Source organism: Falco rusticolus, chromosome 14 (assembly GCF_015220075.1).
Source record: "Falco rusticolus isolate bFalRus1 chromosome 14, bFalRus1.pri, whole genome shotgun sequence".
NCBI lineage: Eukaryota > Metazoa > Chordata > Aves > Falconiformes > Falconidae > Falco > Falco rusticolus.
In genome coordinates this window covers 20,126,364-20,149,551 of record NC_051200.1, presented here as the reverse complement: position 1 = coordinate 20,149,551, position 23,188 = coordinate 20,126,364, and the positions used below count along the sequence as shown (strand labels likewise).

General features: G+C 35.0%; 1 long non-coding RNA gene across 1 annotated transcript; it reads left to right on the top strand.

Annotated features, from left to right (window-relative positions):
• Nucleotides 1-70: 70 nt before the first annotated feature.
• Nucleotides 71-21,188, top strand: LOC119157146. The gene is made up of 3 exons (XR_005107406.1): nt 71-208; nt 10,282-10,459; nt 19,548-21,188. It is a non-coding gene; the product is annotated as an uncharacterized LOC119157146 (long non-coding RNA).
• Nucleotides 21,189-23,188: the final 2,000 nt, after the last annotated feature.

Below are 23,188 nucleotides of genomic sequence, written 5' to 3'. Positions count from 1 at the left end.
TAAAAATTAATATACAGCGTTTATCATCTGATATGCGATTTTTCTCTGAAGAGGTTTTCTGTCCCTCAGAACTACCCGCAATACAACTTCAGAAAGGATGGCCGTCACTAAGGGTTAGGGCTCCACAGAAATGACCACACAAATGACTACACATATTCTGCACCATGGCACAGTTCTGCAGCTGCACCGGGGAATGGCTCCTACTAAGGTGAGCATTCAAATACTCATTTAATTCTTAAGTATATCAACAGCTCCACTAAATTAGAAAAATCACTTCTACTTTTAGCTTTAACTACATACTCCTTCTTTACCACTACAGTCCCTGGATCCTTGTGGAGAAATGGTAATTGTAAACAGCTTTAGTGTGTATTATTGTCTGCAGGCTGAGCAGTCTCAAATTCATTTGGTCCTACTTACTAGGTGAGCCAATCATGGCTATTCCAGTATTATTTCTCTCAAGGGAATGGATAAAGAGTTGAATATGTAATAACATCATACAGTTTGGAAGGACTTAGATGTTTTAATTGTACCTGAAGTAGTGCTCCCGACATATCTCTAATTACTATAAGCTGGTCTTTACTTGTAATTTTGACTAGTGTGGAACTCAACAGGCACTGTAAAACAAGACAGGCAAAGCTTTCAGGAAAGACTCCACTTGACATATGACATTTTAATTCTCTACACCTCCCAGAGGAAGAGTTTCTTCTACTTAGGTGGGAAAACCATGACCTATGGAGAAATTCTATCATGCATACTAGCTCTTAAGGAGCCAAAGAGAATGAATATCAAAGTACAATGGATTAAAGACACCAACTAGGTTTACTGCTTTTCTGCATGACACAAGGGCTAACTGAAAGCCATGTAAAAACCCCAGGAAAATACTGAAACTACACTGAAATTGTGTGAAAATATGATTCAGCAAATATAGACTAATTGCTTAAAGTAACCTCAGAATTTTCCACTAGAGGAAAACTCTTATAACACATTACCTTAGCAGTCTGGATGGATGTATTAATTGCATAGTTGTTAATAGAAAGCATATTTACCGTGTGTGGAAACATGTGTTACATGTACAAATTTAAGGGACATGTTTTGCTAATCTATATACTTATAATGTAAATGACACAAAGTCCTTATCAGTTATCATTGTTTATCATCAGTATCACATTATCATGTGCAGACAATTCTTTTTTCTTTTTTTACAACCACTTTTCACGGTACAACAAATTAACAAGTTTTTCAGAGCATTAACTCTGTACTTGTTTTCCTTTATTTGTGTAGTAACAGATGGGTGTATATCTCTTGGGATAAGAGAATCAAGAATCCTTTATTTGCAAAGCCGTTTTCTCTCTCATTATAATCAATACCTTTTATTACGTATGTATTAAAATCCAGTTAAATGGAAACCCAAAATGCATCTATGTACACAAACATAAAAATTAAATGAAATAAGTGAAATGGTCAGCTGAACTTCTTTCTTCAGTGCAATCCTTATGCAAATAATAAAACTCTTATTAAAAGTATTAAACCTCATATTTAAATTCTCTAAATTTTGCTGAATGCATATTCCTAACTTTGTAAGGGAGCAAACCCATCAGTTTCCACAATTTACTTATATGATCATGCTTAAACAATTTTTCTACAGTGGCAGTATTCTTACTGACTGACTGATGAACACAACTTTTTGAACTTCACTGCTGATGCACATACATTTGAACAGAAATGACAACTACTTTGTCTTTTCCAGTCCAGTATTGTATACCATGATAAACTTCCCAGATTAAGTTTTGAACACTTTTTAACAAAACTGAGTGATTGTGACATTTTACTTCATCCAGAAAGAAAGAGAAACAAGTCTTTTTTTTTATGGTGGGTAACAGTCATTATTCTGTAATGTTGTATAGGCAAGTAACAAATTTTGGAGAAAACGAAAGACCGTGGAAAAGGGAAGTGAAGAACTTACTCCCTTTTCTTTGATAAAGACATTCTAAATCCACCTGTCATATTCTGATGTGTAGTACGTTACTGTTCTCTTGGAGTACAAACTGCATTTCTTTCTGTGCTTTGATCATTTCACCTCTAAGTGACCTAACTACTCAGACCCAATTTTAAGCAAATATTCCTCTAAAAGCATATGTATATATCCTCTTAGTATAACTGGTATATAATATATATAACTAGTACATATAATATATATATATATTATATATATAACTAGTGTGTATATATAGGTATATGTAACTAGTATAACGAGTATAACTTAGTATAACTATATATATAGATATAATATATACTGTTTTTTTAAAAAACCACAGTTCTAAATTTGAGTAGATCATCTCTAGTGATCTAGCGTTCTTTTTCCTTAAGAAAATGTTGGTCTCGAACCCTCATGTTTTAGGGAAAACAAAGACTTGTAGACTTACTATTAGTTGTTTTGTTTATTATCTTTAATAAAGACCATAAAAAAAACACTAAGTTACTTGGTAAAGAAAGGCTGCAATGATATAAAGTCTTGGTTTTGTTTAAGTATATTGCAACACTGACATTTAATTCATTGTTACTAAAGGTTTCCACGAATACTTCTGCAACTGACTCTAACTTTAAAGATGAAATGTGAAAAAATACTTACAGTTAGGTCCATATTTGCCTTTGCAGTCTCGGAAAGGTTGCCTATGAACAATAACATATCTGTCTGAAAGATTTTCAGCAATGATACTCATAGATAAGATAATTTTACTAAGAAAGAATTTCCTATTGAACACATGGTCCGCTGCAATGATATCCCATTCCTGATATTGCTGTATTTGGGTAATTGTTAGCTCAAAATGCAAGTAAACTTTTGTAATGGCAAAACAACAGATTCTCAATTGATGGAAGGACAATCGTCTAAAGCAAAAGATCTCTGATAAAATTTTAGCTGCACATCTAATATTTTTAGAAGCCTATCTTAGCTGAACACATGCACACTTGCAGCAATACACATTTCTACAGTGAATAACAAATAGCCCATATTCTTTAAGAGGTCATGTTGATTTTTGAAACAGTCATAGTTAAGCAGCTACATTAAGAATGCATGCATCTTAATTACAATCAACTGCAATGTGCAATACTTTTTAATGACAGTAAATAAATCAATCAGCATAAATTAAAAATGACAGAAGCTGAGAACAAGGGATGCTGTACCTGACACTTTCAGTCTATTAGTGGATAATATTATAACAATTATGATGATGATAATAATAATAATAAAACGTTGCAATACAGTTAATACAGTCTGTTAAGTGGAAGTAGCTTACTGTACTGCTACAATATCCCCATAAAATATAAGTATTTTTATCGCTAGGGTGATTTTTCTCCTCTTCTCTTAGAATGAGCTCTGAGAAGTTAAGTTAATGTATTTACCCTAATTCAATTCAAGTTACAATTTTTACTTGTCTCACTGTTACATGATCTGACTAGGACAGAAATAATGTTTTAAATATGAACTAGGAATATATGAGTGAAATAGCATCTATTGAAATAGCACCTTGTCCCCTGGTGATAGTGAAAGAAAAAAATAATTATCTGAATCAATAAAGATATAATGTGATCATATCTTGATGCAAGAAAAATATATTATTTGAATAGCTCTGAAATTTAAAAAAAACTATGGTGATTTAGCTTTTTTTAAAAAAAATGTTTGCCGTTTTTATAAAGGGAATATTTGACTACAAGTACCTTTTTTTTTTGTTTGAAATGACAGTTCTTACATCCATGGTATAGATTTTGCAATAACAGCCAATGTTTTGAAGAGAACTTTTATGAAGAACATTTCCAGTTCTGTCCCATTTTAAAATTTCCTGCCAAGTTGATGTGTTCTGTAACTTATTTAATTTTGTTTTCATTCCATCAGCAGTATTGGTTACATTAAAACAAGGTTTCAATGATTGTAACAAACCTTCATGAAATGAATTAATATTTAATTAACATTCATACCCAGTCAGTTTTAATAACAACTTCTTCAGTATTTGTACTACCTTAATTCAAAAGGTTAGCGGGAGGAGCAGTTATTACATTTGACCAAACATTGGAAGGTTTTTCAGCTTTTCTGTTACAGTGCTAGAATATAAACTACCAGACAAAGCATATTTGGAAAGAGTCCCTTTTCTACAACTACATTTTTCTTATCTTAAATGACATGGCAGTGGTGTACCAAAGGTACAGCCTGGGTGCCAGCTGCGTTTACACAATAGTAAATAAGTTTCATATAGTCCAAATTATTTCCATGGCTGGTTCTTAAATCTTGTAGCATCAGAAGACCTTAAATCAGATATTCTGAGAAAAATAAGGTACACTGACAGTCTAAGGAAATTGCACCTCTTTAATCAGCTAATTGCCTGCATGATTAATCCTGTTCCTCAAGACACTGGTGTTAGCGCCATAACATGGCGGGTCTCCAACACTTGTGGCCTTTGTGAGATTTGGCTCTAAGCCAGACAGAATATAACAGTCCAAAAAAGAAATATTTTTTAATAAAAAGTTATCATGAGATAAAAATGTTTAAAAAAGAGCACAAAACCTAAACTAAATGAAGCCCTTTCTGTGTAATTATAGATGGTGCTGGTTTCATCTCCCCATACACCTACAGCCCTGCTGGCAGTGCAGCGAGGGCGGCTGCTCCCTGGGGTGGGGGCTGAGCCCTGCTGGGCTATCAGCTGGTGGGTGACAGGCGGGATCAGGCCTGGGGAGGGGACAGCCCTGGGAGAGCCAGGCAGGGCTGTGGGGACAGGGATGGACCCAGGATGCCAACCTGCAGGTTGTCTGTGGCTAGGCCAGGCCTGGCGGTGGCAGATCTGGAGACCAACACCTATTGTGTCACGGGGGCAGGACTGAGGACCCGGGGGGGCTGACATGGGCTCCAGGACCATGGGCCTGGGAGGAGGGCCCCTGGGAAGGCCGCTTTGTGCCACCGAGGCCCATAAATACTCTCAGGGACCTGACATTTTCTGTATGAACAGCATATTGACAGTTAATCCTACCACAATTTGAGCATATAAATATCTTGTCAAATTGAGTAAGTAATCTAATTTACTTAAGCATTCAGCTTGATTGTTATGCCATGGTTTGAAGCTGCCAGTGGACCAGGCGGGCTGTGCAGGTCCAGGGAGTGCAGCTGTGTGCCACCTTCCCTCCCTTCTGCTTGGGGGTGTTGGCCTACAATTGGCAACACAGCGTGCACATTTGTGCACTGCTGAGTACCGCCGGGGACCAAACCAGCGGGGCCCCAGGGGGCCAGAGAGCCACAAGCTTGCACACTGTGCTGGCTGAGCAGCAGAGAAACCTCAGTATGACATGGAGAAAGAACATTTTTCAGAAAGCAAGTCCTTCTTTGCACTGAAAAATGCATGTGTTAGCAGAAATGTATGCTTTACTATATGTATGTATTGTGATTTCAACACCTGTGACATGCTTAGGTGTTCTGTTGCATCACTTTTTCATTAGTAACTTTTATGTGGAAAAAAAATGCATGGGCACAATTATATTGCCATCAACAGAGAATTTCTTAGCTGGATTGCAGAAATCAACTGCCAGCTGGCAAATTGAAAAATGCACTGCAAGTCAAACTGAATTATAAATAGCTATGATTTTGGATCCACCTAGACTTCTTTAAAACAGCAGGATTGAACCAACAAACAATGCCAAGGTATGCAAAGTAGAAAATAATACAAACCTGCATTCATTTCTTGCTATGTTTTCAGTGCATTGAAATTAAACATTAAATTTGTTCTAATATTACATTCTTTGTGTAATATACATACAAGGGAATATATAATTAATACACAAAATTCTTTTGAGACAGTTCCACTCTCAAAGCATTTAGCAGTAATTCTGATACCAGAAAAAACTTCTAGAAAGTGATAATGCTGGGAGGATTTTGTAGAAATAGCAGGAAAAAATAAAAACATAAGTTAACATTAAGGAAGATAAAATGGGAAAGGTAAAGGAAACAAGCAATTATGCATAAATGTTCAATACTTGGACTCAGTTGCTACACACATGACAACAGTATTAAGGGTTAGTCAATACAAGAATGATATTATGTAAAAACGTATTAACAGTTGGGTTATTCCTGCAAATTTTTTCTAGCAGAGACAAAAATCTCAATGCTTACTTTGTAAGAGCAAGTTCCTATCTTTCAGATCAGAAGAAACACAAACCAAGTTTTATGCTTGAGAAATGTAACAAATAGTATTTTCTTATGCCAAATGGGTTCACTGGCCATGTCGAATGAGAGGAGTTTCAAACCTTGGAACATATGAAGGTAGTATTTATTAGCCTGTTTAAATTGAACAATAATTTGAACTTTCAACAAAACAAATCCAAACCGCAAAATCCTACATTTTATTGACTATAAAAGGAAAGAATTGCAAAGAGAAGCTCTCAATAACAAATTCATAGGTAAATTGTAATTTATTTTCATCTTCTTTGTTTACTTTTTCCTTATGTGTATGAGAATATGCTTATCTGGTTTACCAGCACGATGACAATTGATTTCTTTTCCATTCCCTGATATCTTACAATCATGAAGTGGATGAAATTGCAAAATATGAAAAAAAATCAGCCTCAATTTTTACAAGAAAATAAGTTTAAATTCTAAAGTAAAGCTCCAAAAAATAGTGTGATGAGAAAATAATTCAAATAATTGAGCTTGCTAAAATATAAGCATTAAGTTGTAGACCAACTATCCTTCAGATGGTGTGAGCAAAAGTTAGCATAAGTAAATCTAGACTGAACTCAAACCAAAACAAATAATAGGGTGAACAGCTTCTGCTGAATAAATTAAATCACCTTAAACAACACATAAGCAGAAAAGGAATGCAAGAGACGGAGGAAGACCAACTAATGAAATAGGCTAACCTCAAAGAAAGAAACACAGAAAAATAAATTGAACAGGATAAAACCAGACTCAGAACAAGTAATACCTGACTCTCCGGTCTTCAGGTTGCAAAAACTCCAGGTTGTCTGGCCTAGGGACTGTTGAGATTTTTTTAAGATGGGACAGCATTTTACTACTTCACTTTGAGCAACATTATACATCTTGAAATAAGCACCTTTTACTGAGATTTACGGTTCTCATGCCCCAAATTCCTAATCATAGAGCATCTTACAATCATGATGTACTAGCACCAAGATTTTATCATGAGAAGCTTTTTTAACCTGTAAGAATCGTTTATTCAACACACTAGCTTGCTACACGGTGTACAGCATTGCACCTGAGAGTTATAAAGTTCATCTTTATGAGGGTATCAATAGTTTATGGATGACAAATGTGTACTGATTTGAAATTTGTATGGTATTAGAAGCCCTAGTTATTTTCCTTTGTCACAAAATATTGTGCTTTAATAGTGTGAGATTGTAATCAAAATGGACAGGATTTGTTTTCTGTCTTTTATTATTACTTTTTAATATGAGATGAACTGGATGATAAATTGAAAGCAATTCTGATTACAATCAAAAAATATTAATTTCATAGATGAGAAGATAAATATGTTCACATGCTTCTTCCCAGAAACTTTATGCAGATTATGAAAAAGGTTTCAATTCATTCATAATCCTTACAGTATTCATTGCCCATCAGTCCTTCTCCAGACTTCATTGTTTTTAAAGAAATTACATCACTTTATAGGAATAAGGCTCATACTAATTTTAAAGATACTTTCCTACATGTTCAGATGTGAACACTCTTAAAACCCCAGTATTTTTAAAGGACACTGCAAGGCGTTAAATTTGTTCAATAAATGTTGTAGCAAGAACAGAAAATGTAAAAGCTTGCCTACTATCTTAGGTTAACATAACAATCTCTAACTTTAAGTCTATACTTACAGAATTAAACTCAGGCAAACAAATTATTTAAGGTTTCCATCTCCTGGTTCTTCCATTTTCCCCAGGACTAATCCTGCCAGAGATGTATGTGATAGTGGACCATGACTTATCAAAAGGTAAAGCATTCAGCAATAATAGCCAAAGAAATAGCATCAAAGCCAGAGTACTGTGTGTTGAAATTTTTATTTTGATGTTTATATTGTTTCTTTGCCTTTATGCAACATATAATACATTCTATCAAAAAAGTTGTAAAAGCCAGGAAAACAAAAAAATAATTTTAAATACACATATACATATATATGTAATCTCTCTCAAGTTATTGGTCGCAGAAAGCCCTATGGCTGACCACCTTCTCACTGGTGGTCACAAGACTGGTAATGGTGGAAAAAATGTTAACCTGGGAGTAATCAAGCCTTTCAGAATTAAGTACAATGTTTAACAGCACCTAGAAACTATTTTGTGGACATAAAGGAATATTCTTACCATGTACTTCTACTTAGACAGTTGACCAACATAATATTCGCCTGTGCATCAGCATTTGGGCTAATGAAGCAAGCTGCCTTGATATTGATTTCTTAAGGTATGAAGTTGAGTATCCATCCATTTGCTTGGGAAAATCTATCTTATAGTACTTGTATCTGTCAGGAAAATGCTGTTTTCTTAAACTCCCCACACTCTTTAGATGTATATTATTCTGTAGTTCGTAACTGAAACAGAATAAATGTTACATAGCACAACTTTTGCATGTGCCGAATTACTGCATGTAACTGTATAGGGGGAAAAAAGAAATGTACCCTATAGGTGGCAGTGTAAGCATACTGAAGAAACTGCTGAGAACTCAAGTATAACCACTTAAAAACATTTAAGATTAACCATAAATTAATAAAAACAATTATTACAAAGGAAATTGAAAAAATGGCACAAACTGCTCAGATTAGATCGTCCAGCATCACTTTAGAAATGCGTTTCAGTCAATTTAATCATGTCCGTGTCTTTTTTATCGGTACTGGGTAACAACCTGTGGGCTCGTCTTCCATCAGGAGGATTCACTCTTCTGCAGCTGCTCTGAGTTTACAGATTATTAGAAAAGACTGAGAGACTTTTCTGAATTAATTTAGAGCGAGTTTAAGCATACTGTACTTTAAGGTTGGACTTTTGTAAAAATACATTTTAATATTTCAATGCCTTAGAAAAAGATTAAGTATTTGAGCACCTGAAGAGGCAAAATAGAATAATTTGATGGATTACATTTAAGTCAGCTGAATATCATATTTTAATAAAAAAGTCTTTTTAGAGTTGCTCGCATTCCATATACTCCACATATTTGAAAGCCTCGTTTGTAGACAGAGAAGTCTGTGTAAATATATCCAGTATGAGCAACCATGTTGGATAAGTTACTTATTGAGGAGTTATATAATTTACATAAGGTTTTAAGCATCTCCAAACATATATTTTTTTAAGACATACAATAATCCTAAATACCATTTTAAATGAATTAATGAAGATTACAGAATAAGGGAGTATCTGGCACTTGGGGATATGGTGTTAGGAAGGTTTAGGGGGTATTTTTACACACATCTTATAAACCTGCTGAGTAAATCTTGGACTTTCAACCATTGTTTGTGGACATGAAAGAGTTTGAAAATCCTATTAACATCTTTGTGGAAGTGGTCTAGCAGTACTGCTGCTACAGAATAATGTTATTTTGCATTATCACTTATTACAGCAAAATCCTAACTTGTGAATCCAAGGGAGTTCCTGAAATCACTTCTGCAAAATTATTCTCCTTTTCTTGCAATATTTTCAATTGTATGTACTACCTTATTGTGAAAATATAATGGAGTACATGACATCTGTCTATCTCCTTTTAAAATAACATACTTTTGTGTGGATAAGACCGTGTCAAATTTACTTTTTGCATAGTTCTGTAATCTTTCTGAATCACACTTTTTTTTGCCCTTAGGGTTATTTAGCATCTCCACTTTAAATGAAATTTGGCCTTTAAGAAAAGTTTTAGTCTCAATTACCAAAAGACTTTACTACTAGAAGTAATGGATTTAGAAAGCAGTTTCAACAGTTTTCCTATGCAGTCCATGATTTTTTCCACTATAGCCATGGTAACAAAGTAAATCTCAAGTCTGTGCATATCTAGCAATATACAGAAGAAAGCATGTTTATGATTTTCAGATTTAAATCCTACTGGTGACACTCCTATCTATTTTGAGGTGGATCTATTTATAATTTGTCTGCAAGGAATATGAAACCACTTTTAATCTTGATCACAGTAACAACAAAGATTTTATTAGAAAACAAACTAGGAAGAATATTTTTTTAAAACGCAAAATTCAAAGACACTAGGAAAACATATAAGCAGAAGGGAGATAAACAATGCTCTCAACGTCTCTCATGTCCCTGCAGGTGATTATTGCTTTCAGCTTTGGCTGCAGTCAACGCTGTGACTTTCTGAGGTGCAGGAAACACTGCAAAGTCCCCAGGAAATTCTGCTCGTCATTTCTGTGGCCTGGCTGCCTTTTCCCAGCTCCTCAAGCACTCTCAGTCTCAGCATGAGCTGTAAGCAGCTTCCCAGCTCTTTGCTGTAAGTATTTGCCTGCCCAAACCTGTAGTCTCTTAATTTTTTTCTCCCTTGAGTTTTTCCCTAGCTCCCACAGACATAGGAGCAAACTTTCCTCCCTCTAGAAATTTCTACCTAACCAGACTTATTACAAGAACATAATAACTGAGAACAAAGGAGGAAAAAGCATCATGTCAGATATAGTGTCACATTTAAACATCATGCTATGTTTATGCATATATATAATATTTCTCCTTCAGCTACAGGAATGATATTGTCTGTTCTATTTAGACCAAACTTCCTTTCTGGCAATCTCTGAATGTTGCAAGCATCTAAAATCCAAATGGACACACCCTTTCCAGGACAGCTAAGAGAAGTCTCTTGCCCTCTGCACTTTAAAAATGTGGGTCTTATACTTCCTGCACACAGAAATTTTCCTGTGACAGCACAAACTCACCTGCATTTAGGAAAGGCAGAATGAATGGGTCAAATGACGGAAACATTTACAATCCAGCAGGATTTTTACAAGTAGCATAAGCAACCACATCATCCATTAGTTTATCTGTCTTCTGTTACACCTTGAAACATCTCAAAGGGAAGAAACTTCATGGTTCCACTCAAAAAGTAGTAACATGGAGCACCTGAACTTCAAAAAGACCTGAGCTTCAAAAAGCAGAGCAGAAGCCTTGTTTCTGTGAAGCTCTTCAAATAACTTAAACTAAGATATAATAATTGAATCCCCAAATATGAAATGAATTTTCATTTACTTTCCCCAAGCACTTACCATGAATAGTAGCAGAGAGCCTGAGCTCACACCACATCAACAGAACATGGGTGCTGTGGTTATAGACGTACGTCATTTATATAAATTGGGGAACAGTAATCTAATATCATCATTCTTGGGTGCCTTCTTCTGTTTAAAATAATTACGTTACTTCAATCTGGACAAAAAGAGAAAAGTCACTGGAAAGATGCATAATGGTTTGGAAATGTTAAAAGTACCTGTGTTCTGCAGAATGGTTAAGAGTAACTAACCTCTGTTTATGCAGATGTAAGCAACAATGAATATGAATTAACTTCCACAAAGAAAAATCCATCATATGATTTCATTTTAATCTGATGCTTTTGTTTTTTCTCCCAGATAAGCAATTAACTTCTACATTTCAGTGCCAGCAATAACCAATTTCAAATTTGTAAATTGTAGAAAATTACGTAGGAATTTGAATGTTAAAAGCAGATTAGAACAGAAAAGATTTAATATCAGGTTGGAAGAGTAAAACACAGCTGGAGCGTAAGATCTTTTTAAAATAATCTACAAACTCATGTAGTATAAGCGAAACATAATTAAGATGATGGTACTTTACAGTGTAGCTGGTTCTCTTCCAACTCTGAATTCAGCTAACATATCCTTGGCGGTTTTTGGTGGCTTCCACTTCTTCAAACAACTTTCATTGAGGGGAAAGACAGATGGAGAAGAAGGGGTGAATATACAGGAGATACTTCAGCAGGCAGAGTGATCTGACATGTCTGGCCTAAGCATGAAAATAAATAATATTGAAAAAAAAAAAAAGTCAAAATTAACTTAATAATTTTGATCGAGAATAAAAAGTAAGATCTCCTTTATAGATGTGTTGTGATCTAAATGATGGTTTTTCATTGCTAGTTTCTTAGATTTCCATTTCATTTTTTTTAGTATAGAAAGGAAAAAACCCCAGTATGTTGAAAAACTGTGCTGTGGCTAATAAACAAATACGATGATGAAAGGCAAGACTTTCATTATTATTGTAATAGATGATGTGAAATCACCTGAAAATATGTGCTTTGTTAATTTGCAATGACTGAATGTCAAAAATCTTTCCTGTCAAGACCATTGTCCCATATAGCACAGCTGAGTGGCTGTCGTATTTGCTGAGGGAAAAAAGAAACAAGTTTAACAAAGTTAATGATACTATATATAGTATAATTTTCTAAGATCTTTCTGAGTTGAGAAAGCCAAGTGGTTGACAACCTATAGGAGTAGCTATTATGGCTCAGTTGCAAGGAGGAAAACAAATAGCAGCATGTCCACCATGTGACTTTATTTGATGAACTAGAAGCGGCTACTTTATGACATTGGGAGCCAAAGCCAATCACAAGCAAACTTAGACACTGCCAATGTTTATATGCATTCCTGCTTGTGGTATCAAAAGTTCTTATTGTGGTCTAATTGTAAAGCTCTGAGAACGGGGAAAACCTAGGCACACGTACACACAGAGTGTTTTTGAACAATGTGTGGTAGATTGAAGCAATCTAGATGTAGCTATTCATTGCTATCTAACGTTGCCACATTGGACCATCTGGTCCTGTTCTGTTTCTGCCTCATGAACTAGGAAAATGAGTATTCCTTTTCCAAATCACAAGCCACAAGACTTAAATATTCTGTGATGAATTACTACAGAAAAAATTAATTAATAGAACATCTGCCTGCCAAGAAGATAGAGTGCAAGTAACTAATATGTTACAGTTACTGGGCCAGGCTCTCCCATTATTCTGGCAGTTAACAAAGACCAGAAGGCAGATGGGTCAATCTGGCCAATAATTTTTTCGTGACAGTGTAACTGTCACCTGGCAAATCTAGCTCAAGTAACAACCTCTTTCTCCCTGTGCCTAGCCTACAGCAAGCTGGATGCTCTTCAGAATCCTTCTCAGCATCTATCACTGTCTTTAGGAGATTCTGTGACTTTGAAAGTCTGGTATGAAACTGCAGAAATACACAAGTCCCATTGTGTTAGAATGTATACAGAGTGACTAAGCCACCATTGAAAACAGCTTTCACATACCCAAAATTGGTAAATCTGGTGTCAAGCAAAAATGGCCATTTTTATACATATGGTATGGTGACTTCAGTAGAATAATTTGTAGAAGTAAAATGAATGTTATGCCTAAGAATAATTAGCTTGAAATTACTTTTTTTTTTTTAATTGAGTATTTGGAATTCTGTTATTTAAATTGAGTATGTGATGTTTTTATTCCAGTTCATCTTTGCACTTGCTTTGAGACGTCAAGTGTCATTTTTACTTTGGCAAGAGGTCTTTTGATTATCAAGATAAAAGAAAATGTTTGTTCTGAATAAAATCTTATTTTTTACTTTACAAATGAATTGAATGGCAAACTTCTACTAATGATATATGCTTCTCGTTAGCAAACGGATCCCTTTACTGTGGTAATCAAATATACCCTTTCTTCAAGTCAATCCTCACCCATTTTTATAATTAACATCACTGTCCCCATTTTTTTTCCTCCTCTGAAGTATAACTTGAAATATATGTCTGTGAAAGCTTTCCAGTCAGTTCACTATAAGGAAACTGATGTACAGGACTCCTAGGAGGGTAACAAAGTTTCTTCAACCACAGAACTACAATCCACAACCAGACATAAAATCATGCAGAGATAGTTTCTTTCTCTCACTTCTCTGTTTACCAGTAATTAGAAAGTGGTACTTCAGTACAAGAAATAGTATACTGAAACTGCTGGTTTGATACCGGGTATGCAATCAAGCCCACTGCCTGCAGGGAAGAAAAATAAACTGCTGATTGTGAGTGGCCAGCAGTAGCTACTGCTTTGTGTCCAGTATTATATTAAAGCAATTCACAGTTAACATCATATAAGCATTGCTCAATCACTGTAAATGAATGCTCACTAGTGTTCTCGTGAGCACAGCCTCAAGACAGTTCAATGGCAGCATGTATGAAGTCATAATTTGGCCCTAGTATCAAATGAAAAGAAGCAGCTGAAATGTGAGTGCCTGCAGTGGAAGAGTAATATTTTGCAAACTGAAATGGCACCGGAAATCAATATGACACAATGAATATAAAATCTTGAAATGCCATTTCTACAAGTCTTTAAAGAATAACTATTGAGGACTAACATTTTCTGTACTATTATGTAACCCTTTTAAAATGTCTCCTTCAGCTATACGTGAGAAACGAGTTTTTTAAAATATGGGATTTTTAAACACAAAGGTAAAGCATCTCAGCTGAGATCTAAGGTCACATCTCTTTCTAGAACTAATCAGAACACATTTGAACTGTAAAATGAAAGAAATTCGGACATTAAATATTCTGATGAGACTGAGAAATCAGATTATGACCAAGATCAGTGTTTGTTTCATTGACTTCTGCTATGATATGAGACTAAAGAATAACCAGCTGTAAATTTCTCCAGACTCGGGGTGAAAACAGTAACCCCCATCCCCACCAAACCCTATAATCAAACAACTCTTATGTCAAAACTGAAATTTAACACAATATTCTAATCAAACAAGCCTGGTCAGAACTTAAGGACTTGAACGTAACCTAGCCACTTGTAAAACAACAAATATGTTGACAGATGACAAAATCACTTATTGTTAAAGTATTGTGGGAAAAGTCAATGGCTAACGATGTCTGAAAAAACAAGCAGAAACACTGACTTTGGGAGCTGGGTCAAAAGAGAGCAAATCAAAAAAGACCTAGAATGCAATTAAATACTTTGTTTGCAAACAGGTAAATACCTTTTTTTCAGTGCAGAGAATTGCTTTCCTGTTCTCAATACTGTTTTTCAGATCTGTAAACAGAACAAATTCAAGCAGATTATAAAATAAAGAAAAACACTGTGTTTTTTCCAGCTGCATAGACTCGGGTTTTGGCCTAAAAGCACTTTTATCTTGCTTTCTTTAAAATTGCTAAAAGGGTCTTTAAGGAGTATCACAAAGCTTCAGAGATTACTGCAGTGACCAGTCAAGGCTCACATCACATGTCATATATTGTTAGTCCTCTGAAAATAATCATCCTAGCGTATTCACCTTGTTTACTTCGTGGAAGTACCTTCACTCACTTCATGGGCAACTTTGACGCTTTCTTTTCAATTAGTATGTTAAATAAATAATACAAACTCTATTGGCAAGGAAGCAACATTTCCTCAACACTTGTGTCGACTCTTGCCCAACTCTCAGGATATATTTTTGTATCTACCATCAAGAAGGAACAGCAGAATATCTGAAAATGTCAAATCCTTTTTAGTTCAACCTTGCAAAACCCAAATATGTTTAAGAATTCCCCTTTGGCTTGTTTACAGCAATGATGGAATAGAAGATCATGTTTTGTCCTCTCTGTTTCTTTACAGGAACTCTTAAAATTTCAAGTTCAGAAGTCAGAACACATTGTGCTCATTGACCTTTCGCTATAGCATGTCATTTCAGTCTCCTGTGCAGAGAATTTCTGTTTTTTCTGGGAAGTCTGGGAACAAAGTTTTTCTTTTAATCACAGTAGTGACTTGTGATCCCACACAGGCTAGAATAAGTTAATGGAAAAAGTTATTACAATTTTCCTTTCACTCCCTCTGAAATATTGGCCCTCTCAAGCCAAATACAGAAGGAAATTTCCATGTGAAGATCTTCTGCAACATGAAAAGCTGGGTTTTGACAGTTAAGGAAATAATTATTTTTGTATGTTGAGGAGAAAGCACTTTGTTAAACAGTGGTTAGTTTGCTGTTATCACATAAATGAGTTATTCCTATAAGAAACGGTACTGCAGGCATCAAACCATATTAGATAATGTTAAGTCATTAAAGAAGGAAGAACAATTCATTCCATCAGTTCTCACTTTGCATCTTGAACCCCTCATTGCTGATGCTGTAAGTGAATAGTGGTTTGTCCATACTAGCAGTTGCCATAAAGAACTGAAAATAGCAGTTAGTCTTATAGCAGGAAATCATGGTTCAGTGTGTCAGAGAAGGTATCACACACATCACTGTGAATTAGCAGTACACACCAGATTCCTTTTTACACACTGAGCAATGAACCTTTTATGTGACACTGATTTTTGAGACTCGTCTGTTTCCAGACTAATCAGGGGAGTGAAAATTACTGATACTCATTTCTAGAGGACTTGTTTTTCCTTTGGGTTCTGGCAGAAACTACTCTGTATACAAAGTGAAGAAAAGATTTTTAGTGTTCTGAGAATCAGATATGCAAAATAGGAAAATAACTGGAGGAGACAAGTAGTGGCATGTGTTATACTAGATGCTGTTCCCAGACAGAAATTATTTGAACAGCTATGTGAAGGACATACACATTTAAAAAAAAAAAAAAAAAAAAAAAGTCTTCTGTTTCAAATGATACCAAATGAGTTTATTACCTTTGATTTGTAATAACTTGTTGCTTAAACTCTATAACATGGAAGCCAATTTCATAGAATCACATTCAATGATTTCATATCATAGTCTATTATTCTAACTTGTGCTCAAGTTCTATAACATGGAAACCAGTTTCAGTTTAAATTGTAATCCGAAATTTTTCTTACTTGAAGGACCATTTCTTAGAATTTGTGAACAGCAGGAAAATGTTTTGAAGATTGCTTTTAAGCAGAATGCTGACATTTTCCTGGTATTCTGGGTCCAGGCTATGCTCCTTTAGTGAGATACAGGAAGGTACACTTCTGCAGCAATAGGGGAATAGGTGTCAGTTTGAACCAGTATCAAAACTCAACTTCATTGAAAATAAATTGAATTAGAATCAGAGACGATAATAAATATTGGATAACTTTTCAAGTTCTTTTAAAAATACAATTATTTACAAATGACACAAATGAGGAAATTGGGAGTGTCACTAATAAAGTGAGGAAAACAAATTAGGCTACTTTATTGTCTGCTAAAATGTAGATTAATTGGTCTACTTCAATAAAAGAGGTGGTCACCTACATAAAGTTCAGATATCAATAAGGTGCAAAAGACCAACTTAGAATAAATTTTCAGAACCTAATGCAGATGGAGCGTACTCAGGTGAAGCTGATTAAAATTCTGTGGGCAATAGAATTAAATACACGTTCTGTTCACAGGACAACTTGTTTTTAACTATTCTAAAAAGGAACCAAAATATTTTGCTAATACACCTAAAGACATAGAAAAGTCCTTGGAACAGTACTTTGTGCAAATTGTTTAGGATTCTTCACAAATAATTATACATCTATTATCATATTCTTCCAACATAATCACACAACCAGTCTGATAACAGAAACAAATTTAGAATATATTTGCTTGTACACTTTCATAAGCACCTTATACCCTATTAGTGTGCTTACAGAAACAACCTTGTTATTAGAGCATAAACCCTGGAAGCAGTAGATAAAAATTCTGTTCTTTTCCTTGCCATACACTTTTTAATAATTGCATTACATCCTCATGTCTTGCTTTATTCACAAGTACATCATGATAACGATAATTTCCAGCTCACTGACATGGACAACCCATAGTATTTTACAGGCATTAGGGAATTTGAGAATCTAGAGAGAACTGTTATGGAGATGTAAATTACTGTTACATCATACATATATTCTCATTTTTTACAGTATTATCTGATGCATTGCAGATTTTGAGCTAAACTCCATGTTCTAGGATATTTTTGAATCCCACACTTTCCATTATGTAGGCAGAGCTAAAAAAATTATTTTCAAAGGAAATAATTTCTTTTGTTCTTTTCTGGCTATCTCATTTATATTTGTAAGCAAATTATGTTTTGGGATGCAAAGCTGTCTATTTCATCCCTGCTTATAGGATCTCCTCATTCATGATGCCCAGAATATATTACAGCTTAATCTAAAGCCCACTGAAGAGGCAGGATGAGAAAGGGTGGTACATCTCCCATGTCCGTCACTGCCTTGCCACCTCAAAACCAAAAATAACCAATTGCAGAAAAGACTGAAAGTCTAATACATCCTTCCTAAAATCAGAAGGTACTGATAATTGGATGCAGATGTACTAGAAACTCTTAAATAAAATGTTTCCACATTTAGCTATGTCGGGTTGCCTCTCATCTTTATATTCTCTTGAGGCTGACAGTTACTGATGTTAAGTCAAACTATACAAAACAAGCTGAAAAGAAGTTGTTGGGAAGAGTGACTTCATTAAATGGCATCTACATTCAATGCAGTCTACTGCTTTTGCTTCAAAGCAACATATAAAAGTATCTTTGTATTCTGCTGGTATTTCGCTGACATTTGAAGAGACTTCTAAGGTGTACTAAGTTGGCAGCTATTGTAGTAGGAGAGTTTGTTTTTCTAAGTTATAGCAAACCAACCCTAAACAGTTCTCTGCTTAAAAAAAGAAAGTTTGTGAAATAGCAAAAAAAAGTACATACACAAAGAAAAAGAAAATATCACTTTAAGCAGTTCCCTTCTTTCTGCAACTCCACTTAAAAAAAACCCAAAACCAAAAAAACCCAAACAAACAAAACAAAAAACCCTGAACAAACAGAAAAAAAATGTTATTCAGAAAAGCCTGCCTAAGCATATTCTGTCTGAAGAAATGATTGATTCTTGTCCTTGGTCAGCCTAAGATACTTCTTTTCTAACAGAGAGCAATATTCTGTTAAGTGGCAATAGTAGCAAGAGGCTGCATCCCTCACTGCCTCATGACTACATCTTGGCATACAAGAGGCAACATTCTCCCATCAGGGCTAAAACAATTCTACCTGGGATGTGGAACCCATCTATCCCGAAGCACGTAGGCTTTCCTAGCCTCCAGCTTTCATCTCATTTTCTAAATTCCCACTGTCTTCAAAAGTGAGAACAGAGATTTTTCTTGGATGCAGGTCACGTAACTGAAAGAAAAAGATTGCTATAACTTGTACACATACAGGTCATAGAAAGTGAAAAATTCAGTCAAAACAGTGTCAAAAGGCATTGCTTTTGAGTTAGCTGAAAAACACTAAGTCTTCTGATCTTTCTGACAAGACTGTTCTCTGAAAATACAGTCTTTTGTTTTTCCAAAGTGTAAGGTACAGATGATGACAGATAACACACCCAGAACAAGCATCCAAACTCTACCCCAAGAAAGGATGCTTACTTAATGATACCTTAAAAAATCTGACTGTTTAATAGGACTAATAAATACAAAGGTTTCCAGAAATTGAAAGTAAAAGCACTTTCTGTCATCACATCACACTGTTTTTCAGAATATTAAAGGGCTTTTGCCAGACATTTTAATGATGTGTAGACTCCATTCACAGGCATTGTGGACAGACTAGGGTTACTTATACCTTGAGACTAGAGAATTTAATTTCTGTGAGCATAACTCAAATGACCTTTTCTTTGAAAGCATATGCCAGTACGTACCTTAAGATTCAAAGAGAAGATCTGTACGAACATACTGCAGTACCATTGTCAAATTTATGGAGTATCTCTGACAGAAGAAAACATCCTAATGAGCTCATGAGAAAACTGACAGCCCTAGGAAGAGACCTATGTGGAGGCTGCAATAAGAGACTGGATTCCTTCAAATAGGAAAATCTGAAGTTTCTAAAAAATTCCTTAAAAAACCCCAACGCTGGGCTGATAAATTTGCCAGATGGAAAAAATACTGAGCAACTGCTAAGCAGCTTGTGCAGTTTTGAAAGTGTGACTGGAACCTGGAAGGAATCATAGGCATTTTCTGACTGTTGTCTGCTTATTCTTGGAGATACCAAAGCTGAAGTTAGAATGATCATCTAAGTACAAGAGAAAACACCAAATGTATCTAGGATAATTCAGTGAAACATCCTGGATAACCCCTGGTGTTACTGAGGACAGAAAGAAGTCGTTACCAATATCAGAGGCTCCAACAGGCTTCACTTCAGTGGCTGAAGAGCAGGATGAACAAGGGGGAATGTTCTGAGGACAGCCTTGTTAAGAGATGGACCTCCGGACTGGCAGATTCCAAAGGCCTTTGTCAGGGCCAAATACTCCATCATCATCAGTTTGTCACCTTTTCAAGGAGAAAAATTTGAAACTCAAATATTCAAGGCTTTCTGTAACAGCATGAACTCTTTCATGTAGGTTAATCTCTTCCCATGAATGAACAAATGAAACATCATCACCTAAATTGTCTAATGCGAGAGGGCCATTTGGAAAGACCAGATGAAAATTTGTCACCATTATATAATGTATCATCAGATCATATATCTCTAAGTTTTGACATAGCCTAAAGTTTGAAACTACACTAATTAAACAGTTGCTTTCTACTCTCCAGAGTAGCATTTACATTTGAACTAACGTATTATTTAATGAGTTTTATATATTATATAATATCCACTTTCCAAACTTGGAAAGTGAAGGGGAAAATATCTTTCAAATTTTCATAAAGCCTTGATAAAAATAATATTTTAGTACTTACCAAAGGAAACTTATGTTTTTATTGATTATAACAAAACTGTTTCAATATATTTAAAAGTCATTTTAATTTGTCAAAGGATCCTTTTGTCACTGTAACCAAAACACATACTTTTGTATGCAAATAAATCTGAGCTCTGTAATTTTAAGGGGTAGCATATCCATTATTGTACAAGATACAAACGAAAGTACTTGTACAACTATAAATATTTAAATTTAAAAGATGGGACTGAAGCTCTAGAAGACTGAGGGTACCATATAATATGAAATACTGTCAATGTAACGGTTGCAATTTGGTTCTGACAGCAATGTTAAAGGAAGCCAGTGTGGCAGGTTTTCTGGTGAAGAAGACTGGGAAGAAGGCAAGAAATGACTCCTACCTGTTTCTGCCCTATACTTCTTACTCAGACAGCATTCTGTTTTATCTAGGAACAGTGTCTGGACCCAAAGACTGTTTGCAGGAGAGAAATTAGTAGTATTTCTATTTTGGTTTTCTGCTCACAATCCTATGGAAAAACAAAACCCAAGAATAACCAACTGCAGCTATTATCTTTGTTGTATGCATAAATTATCTTTGCAAAAATGTAAGGGTCTTGCATTTAAATGAATTATTTTAAAAGGACATGTTAATGGGCTATCATAGTTTGCTTTCTAACATCAGGGATTCTCCATGGGTATGAAGAAAACATAATCACACATATGGTGGAACTAAAATGTACTATTTTTCTTGAATGAAATTCTCTTGTTAACTCAGCATGCACTGCATGAGATCACATATAATTTTTCAACCATCTGCCCACCTCACAGCATTATGGACAGAAAATTTCTATTATTCAGCCACTAAGATTTTATGCCGGGTGACTTATAAGTGTGGATTCACTATAATATCTTTCATCATTGGTAGTAAATTTGGCATCTATGCAGATACTACTTGTATTTCTGTAGATTCCAATTTGAAGAATAAATTTCAGTTCAAGTCTGTCCTCTGCCACTCTTTTCTAATACCTTACAGAACACACATGCCATGTGATTTGGACATATAAGCTTTTATATGATAGACTAAGTTAGGAAAATGCATTGCTTAAATTTCAATGTTAAAGACAGGTTAAGAAACATTAGAAACCCTTGATTGTGATTAGCTGTTTTATAAAAGAAAAATAAAATCAACCAAACAAAAAAACCCACAACAAACCCAGCACCCTCCACAGCAATATCTTTGCTGTGAAAAGATCAGAAGCCAACAAGTTAATGAGCTTTTTTACAAAATTAAATCACTGCTGTTAGTGTTCACTGACTTCTGATTAATTCATAGATAACTTATCATAATATAGTGCTTCATGAATAACCAAATAAATGTAAGAACTGTATTAGGATTTTTAGACCATGCCTCTCTTTTGGTATTGCTGCCTACCAAGCAGAATCCAATCACAGGACAGTCTGTTACTGTTCAATTTATGACAGCCTCTATTTTCAAATTAGAAGTCTCCATATATACAGCAACGACAAGACATTTTTCAGGAATCTCTGACATGACATTCTTGTTTGTAAAAGATATTATGGAGATTAAATCCTTTTTTAATTTCCTGAGTCTGTACAGGTCTGCTTTCTTACTTGAGATATAGCACACCATCTTTGAATATCCTGAAACTAATTAAGAACGAGATGAGTTTTACATTAAAGTTTTTTTTTAACTTGTTCCTTAGCTTTCATTATTTTAACCTCTTCCTTAGTATTCACAGCTCACCCATATGGGAGATGCTTTTTTAAAAAAAATGTATTATGAAAATTCTGTTTAAAAAGGAATATTCATTTCTACCTGTATCAAAATAGTTGAACAAATTAAAATCAGGAATGGAGAGAAACAACCAAGCATTTTTTCATTAGAACTTAGCTAGTGGATATTGCAAATAACCCTGCAAAATTCCCTTTTTACTTTCATCATGTATGCATATACAGCATTAATGCGAAGAATGGACAATACCAGACTTCAAGCAGACAAACAATGTAACATCAAGAGAATGCAACGTCAAAACAAGAAAGAAGGAAAAAAAATGCTACCTCAGCTCCACAACTCTGAGAACAATCTAATTCTTTTCTTTTCATGACAAAAGCATGCTAGTGAAGCAATCGATGCTTTTTGCTTCTCTGTCATAGAAATATATTAAACTTGAAGAGTTAAATGTCAGAGCCAACAGTAGAAACTGCTGGAGGCTGATAGAGCCCATAGATTGATGAACGCTGAGAAGACTACTTTTGTTTTTAACACACACACACCCCACACCCCTCAATATTACATACCAAGTAATGAGATAAGGGGCAATGCTTTTCTAAAACTAACCTAACTTGTAACAAAGAGAGCTGTTCAGAGATACTGCAACCCATGAGCTGACTAAGTGCTTACAGTTAAAATCCCATTTCTTTCCCTCGCTCTCTCTTTATATAAGGTGGGTACTCCCCATCAGTTTTCGTGCAAACTGTACTTTTTTTTTCTGTCAATTTATTTTGTTTTGCACTGCATAATATGACAGAAGAAGGGATTAACAGAGTCTTCATTTGCCTGTGGCTGGCTTGGTGATATTAATATTGGTGATT